We start from the raw sequence: 7,120 nt of genomic DNA on the forward strand, positions 1-7,120 counted from the left end.
GCTCAGAGGTTAAGAGGATTGCCTGCTCTTCCAAAGGTCCTGAGTTCAATTCCCAGCAACCACATGGTGGCTCACAACCATCTGTAATGGGGTCTGGTGCCCTCTTCTGGCCAGCAGGCATACACACAGACAGAATATTGTATACATAATAAATAAATAAATGGTTTTTTTTGAAAAAAAGGGAATTATTGAGTCAGGCCTCAGATCTTTGATTGTGATTCAAGATGAGCTCCAGCCACCCTCCAATAAAGATAATTTAAGTCCTTTGTGGTTAAAAATAGAATAAGAAGACTGCATAAGCCATGGGTCGGGAAAAGTACTTATTACCTTCAAAAGGAAACAAGGTTTAACAGATGATTTTGCAATTGAAATTATGGAAGCCAGAAAGCAATTAAATAATATCTTCTAAACATTGCCAAACTCTTTTTATGAGGCTACAATTACCATGATACCCAAGCCACAGAAAGACATTACTAAGAAAGAAAATTACAGACCAATCTCACTCATGAACATTGATGCAAAAATACTAAATAAAATACTGGCAAATCGAATCCAAGAGCACATCAGAACTATAATCCACCATGATCAAGTCAGTTTCATTCCAGAGATACAGGGATGGCTCAACATAAGAAATCTGTCAACATAATCCACCATATAAATAAACTGAAAAATAAAAACCATATAATCATTTAATTAGATGCTGAAAAAGTGATATGGGAGTGATTTCTTTCTAATCTGTTGCTTTCATTGGTTAATTAATAAAGAAACTGCCTAGGCCCATTTGATAGGCCAACCCTTAGGTAGGTGGAGTAAACAGAACAGAATGCTGGGAGAAAGAAGCAGATTCAGGCAGTTGCCATGATTCTCCCACTCCAGACAGACGCAGGTTAAGATCTTCCCTGGTAAGCCAACAGCTCGTGGTGCTACACAGAATATTAGAAATGGGTTAGATCAATATGTAAGAGCTAGCCAATAAGAGGTTAAAATTAATGGGCCAAGCAGTATTTTAAAGAATACAATTGTGTGTTGTTATTTGGGGTAAAGCTAGCTGGTGACGGGAAGCAGCCCGCCGTTCCAATTACTACAAAAAAGCTTCGACAAAAATGCAACATCACTTCATAATAAAGGTCTTGGAGAGAGCAGAGAAACAAGGAACATACCTAAACATAGTAAAGGCAAAATACAGCAAGCCAACAGACAACATCAAACTAAATGGAGAGAAACTCCCAGCGATCCCACTGAAATCAGTAACAAGACAAGGTTGTCCACTCTCTCCATATCTATTCAATAAAGTTCTTGAGGTCCTAGCTAGAGCAATAAGACAACAAAAGGAGATCAATGGGATACAAATCAGAAAAGAAGAAGTCAAATTCTCACTATTTGCTGATGATATGATAGTTTACATAAGCAACCCCAAAAATTCTACCAAGGAACTTCTACAACTGAAACACTTTCAGCAAAGTTGCAGGATACAAGATTAACTTAAAAAAATCAGTAGCCCTCCTGTACACAGATGATAAAAAGGCTGAGAAAGAAATCAGAGAAACAACACCCTTCACAATAGCCACAAATAGCATAAAATATCTCGGAGTAATTCTAACCAAACAAATGGAAGACTTGTACGCCAAGAACTTTAAATCTTCGAAAAAAGAAATTGAAGACACAAGAAAGTGGAAAGATCTCCCATGCTCTTGGGTAGGTAGAATTAATATAGTAAAAAATGGCAATATTACCAAAAGCAATCTACAGTTTCAATGAAATGCCCATCAAAATCCCAGCAAAATTCTTCACAGACCTCAAAAGAACAGTACTCAAAGCAAAAAACCCAGGATAGCCAAAACAATCCTGTATAATAAAGAAACTTCTGGAGGCATCACAATCCCTGACTTTAAACTCTACTACAGAGCTACAGTACTGAAAACAGCCTGGTATTGGCATAAAAACAAAATAGGAGGACCAATGGAATTGAATCGATGATCCAGATATTAATCCATACACCTTAGAAGACCTGATTTTTGACAAAGAAGCAAAATATATAAAATGGAAAAAAGAAAGCATATTTAACAAATGATGCTGGCATAACTGGATATCAACATGTAGAAGAATGAAAATAGACCCATATCTATCACCATTCACAAAACTCAAATCCAAATGGATCAAGACCTCAACATAAAGCCAGCCACACTTAACCTTAAAGAAGAGAAAGTGGGAAGTACACTTGAACACATTGGCACAGGAGACCACTTTCTAAATATAACCCCAGTAGCACAGACACTGAGAGAAACAATTAATAAATGGGACCTCCTGAAACTGAAAAGCTTCTTTCTGTAAAGCAAAAGACACAGTCAACGAGGCAAAACAAGAGCCTACAGAATGGGAAAAGATCTTCACTAACTCCACATCAGACAGGTCTGAGTTCAAAAATATACAAAGAACTCAAGAAATTGGTCATCAAAAGAACAAATAATCCAATTTAAAAAATGGAGTACAGACCTAAACAAAGAACTCTCAACAGAGGAATCTAAAATGGCTGAAAAACACTTAAGGAAATGTTCAACATCCTTTCTTAGTCATCAGAGAAATGCAAATCAAAACAACTCTGAGATTCCATTTTACACCTCTAAGAATGGCCAAGATCAAAAACATTGATGACAACTTATGCTGGAGAGGTTGTGGGGTAAAGGGAACACTTTTGCATTGCTGGTAGGAATGTAAGCTGGCACAGTTCCTTTGGATGTCAGTGTGGCGATTTCTCAGAAAATTAGGAAACAACCTTCCTCAAGACCCAGTAATACCACTTTTGAGTATGCTCAATCTTGCCATAAGGACATGTGCTCAACTATGTTCATAGCAGCATTGTTTGTCATAACCAGAACCTGGAAACAACCTAAATGCCCTTTGACCGAAGAATGGATAAGGAAAATGTCATACATTTACACAATGGAGTACTACACAGCAGAAAAAAATAACATCTCGAATTTTGCAAGAAAATGGATGGAGCTAGAAAACATCATTTTGAGTGAGCTCACCCAGACATAGAAATACAATTATCACATGTAATCACTCATAAGTAGTTTTTTTTTTTTTTTTTTTTCGAGACAGGGTTTCTCTGTAGCTTTGGAGCCTATCCTGGAACTCCCTTTGTAGACCAGGCTGGCCTCGAACTCACAGAGATCTGCCTGCCTCTGCCTCCTGAGTGCTGGGATTAATCATAAGTAGTTTTTAAACATAAAGCAAGTCCACAAATCACAATCCCAGAGAACGTAGACAACAATGAGGACCCTAAGAGAGAAATACATAGACCTAATCTACATGGGAAGTAGAAAAAGACAAGATCTGCTGAGTAAATTGGGAGCATGGGGACCTTGGGAGAGGGTTGACGGGAAGGGGAGAGACAGGGAGGGGAACAGAGAAAAATGTAGAGTTCAATAAAAATTAATTTAAAAAAATCTAAAAACGCAAAATAAATAAAAAACACTTTCTAAGTACTAGCTTTTAAAAAGTGCTGCCAATCTAGAGTGCTATACATTTTTAAATGTCTTCAAAAAGGTAAAACAATTTGCATTTAAAAATAAAAACTAAAAGCAGTGCCCAAAAAACCCACACAAATGAAACTGATCCTGGAGGGAACATGAAATATTATGCTTTGGGTAGGAAAATATTTGTATCACTTCCCATGAACATTAATGGTATAAGACTAAAACATCTTGCACAGAGTTAAACACAGGAATAATTGAACATATAATAATGACACTAAAAATGCTGTAGGGGTAACAAGTAAATTGAGAATGTTTGAAACTCCTTGTGTTGTCTTTTTTAAAAAAAAAAAAAAGAAAGAAAGGAACATATCTTATACTTCAAAGAGGAAAGGATGTATATTTTAGTCCTTAAGGACACTTTTAAAATAGCATCAGGAGACAACCCAATTATATAATAAAGAATAAAAAAATTTTATTAATCTAATTTGGCATAAAAGTACAAAATAGAACATATACTACAAACACAATATAAATAGTAATACAGGCAAAATGAAAACATTAATGTTCCAATTAAAGAAAAAATATCAAATTGAAATTTTCAAATAGCCTTAGCTGTTGAACTCATTGTAAACGGACAACTCTGGAGAGAATGTTGATGTTTTATATGGAAATTGAGTTTAGGATGATGTTAGGATACGATGGCATAGGAGAATGAGTAGATCATTCTGAGGACTTTGAATTTTTCCTGTTAATTATAAATAATTCTAGAGGTAAATAAAGCTACTATTCCCAATGTGTCTGCTGAGAAGATAAATAAAAAACAGCCTGACTCTTCCACTGACTCTCATTAAATTAATTATCTGACTTACTGCTGACAGAACACACCTATCACCACACCTGCTACTTCTGAGCTAGGTGGAATGTTTAAAAACATATCCTAAGACCTTAAATGGCCAGAATTTAGAACCTATTATGTGAATTTCAACAGTTTCCTTAATTTGTCTATACATGGGCTTTATCACTCAAACACTGCAGCCAACAAGATTTATCCTTTCATGGGATTGTAAGAACAACCAAGCAAGCTGCTGTAGGCCAAGCTTAGACAAAAAGAAAGACAGACAGACAGACGGGAGGAGGAGGGAGGGAGGGAGGGAGGGAGGGAGGGAGGGAGGGGGGGGAGGGAGGGAGGGAGGGAGGGAGGGAGGGAGGAAGGAAGGAAGGAAGGAAGGAAGGAAGGAAGGAAGGAAGGAAGGAAGGAAGGAAGGGAGAGAAACAGAGAGAAAGAAAGAAAGAAAGAAAGAAAGAAAGAAAGAAAGAAAGAAAGAAAGAAAGGAAGGAAGGAAGGAAGGAAGGAAGGAAGGAAGGAAGGAAGGAAGGAAGGAAGGAAGGAAGGAAGAAAGAAAGAGCCTAGGGCTGGTGGTGGGAAATTAGAAAACTCACTGCTGGTTGGTGGGAAATTAGAGCTGACTGCTAATAGACACGGAAGTTCTTTCGGGGGGGGGGGGCATGAAAGAGTCCTAAAATTGGTTTAGTAATTATTCCGCAGCTGTGAATTTAGCAAAACCACTGAGTTTTAGACTTAAAACTAGAGGAATATATGATATCTTAAATTGTATCTGCTTTCTAAACCTGGGCTGGAATGCTTCCCTGATTCAGGGATGTCAGAGTCGCGTTACTTCACTGTGGGAGGATCTCTCGTGACACTCTGCTGAAGTGTCAAAAGCAAGCAAAGAGCTTGCTCAGTTCATTCCCTTGATCCCAGAGCTCCAGAGGGATTGTTTCTTTCAGCCACTGCCCCAGATAATACAGGGCATCCAGGAAGCAGTGGGTCTACAAGCATCGTGCAGCAAACACGGATGCCCTACCTCACCTAAGAAAAACGAGTTTGATTTGTGGTTCATCCAAGGTCTAACGTGATTTACTGAGAGAACCTATCCTCCCAGTTCTTGGCTCCTCAGCCAGGGGAACTCTGTTCGAATATTTCTGTTAAATAAATAACAGATAGTCAAAAACAAAGGAGAAAGAAAAGATAGCTGATAAGTACATTCTCCTCACAGTTGTCAGAGAAGGGGACGTGGTCTCTCCCACGAATGCTTCAAGGGTCATTCCAGGCCACCTGACCACGGGGATCTGTGAAAAGAACCTTCCAGCCTCCACAATATCCAGGGCACTTTCCAATCAATAGCCTCCCCCAGATTCTTTGCGTTTTGAGCACTGACTGAAAACAGCAAGATTTCTGATCTCAGCCGTAGGCTTCGTCACATGTCTCCCACTCACTCGCCTGCATCCCCTCTGACCTGAGAAGAGCTGACGGGCTAATCTGCGTATAGAGAATTCTCCCCTTACAGAACACCTCTCCTATAGTATTGCGAGTCAGAGAGTTCTTCCTTAGACCAAAGTAAACTATGTTCTTCCGGAGCATGCATACTTGGGGTCCTGGGTAGACCTTCGCCTTACCTAAAACTGCCTTGTGTGAGCTTGTCCATCAATCAGCCTTCTTGACTAGGGAATTTCAAATAAACCATCTTGGCTAAGCACAACATTTCCAGGGAACTTCTAATGTGGTAATGTTTTTAAGAACTTACTGCTCTCCTGGCTCTTCTTAAACTCCCTAGCGATAGGGAGTATATTTCCACTTCTATAAAGTAGAGGTGGGTGGTAAAACTTATAGACTTGGGCTAGTAAAAGGAATTAACGTGAGGGAAAGTATTTTTTTACAATTCAGAACACTTTGTAACTATAAAAAAAAACTGTTAAAATAAATGTGCTTCCTGGGAGGCAGTTTGAATATAGGTATTAGAAAGTTACAATTCAAAATGTGGTTACAACTCCAAAGGACACTTCTGGGGTCACCAGGAAGCTTGTTAGAAACAATCCAGGCCCCCATCCTGTTTATTAACAAGACCCCCAAATGCTTCTTGTGCACCTTAAACTTGGAGGAATGCCTTAAACATCAAAAATTCAAATGCTTTCTCACTCAGCAATCCCTGCCTCAAGTATCTGCTCAGAGAAATAATTAGTGAAGTGTGGAAGAGATGTATAAAAGGTGCCCAGTGCTTCTGTAACAGCAGAAACTCAAAACAATTACAGGTCTGCTAGTCAAAATCTGCCCAGGGGCTCACTGACTCACCCTGGGTATACCTGCGGTCTCCCTGGGAGCTTGTTGATGATACGAGCCACACCTTCATGCCACTTGCCAGCCTGCACTACCTCTGTAAAGCAAGCCTGGCAGCTGTGCCAGGAAGATGCCAGTGCTTTGGCTATGAATAAAGGTATCCATTCAGGTTGGGACAAAATGGCTTTAGCCCCCCCCCCCACCATGAGTTATGCATAGGGTGGAACCATACCATTGGCCTCTATTCAATCCCAAGACTCCAGCCGTTAAACTTTTGCTAGCATATCTAGGTATTTCTCCTAAGTATAAAGGTCAGGTACAACTATTAGCAACTATTAGTACAACTATCTAAGATATAACCAATTAAAGGAGGATGGTGAAGACACAACTGAGAGATTATCTTGTTCATTTTTAGTTGTGGGCTATATGCAAAATCTGCGATCTGACTGCTCTATTCTTTGTAGCTGAGAAATGTGTCCAGTTCCTTTGTATCTAGTCGCTGATCGTCCCCTTTGTGGCTCTGTTA

Source organism: Chionomys nivalis, chromosome 5 (genome assembly GCF_950005125.1).
Source record: "Chionomys nivalis chromosome 5, mChiNiv1.1, whole genome shotgun sequence".
Classification (NCBI taxonomy): Eukaryota; Metazoa; Chordata; class Mammalia; order Rodentia; family Cricetidae; genus Chionomys; species Chionomys nivalis.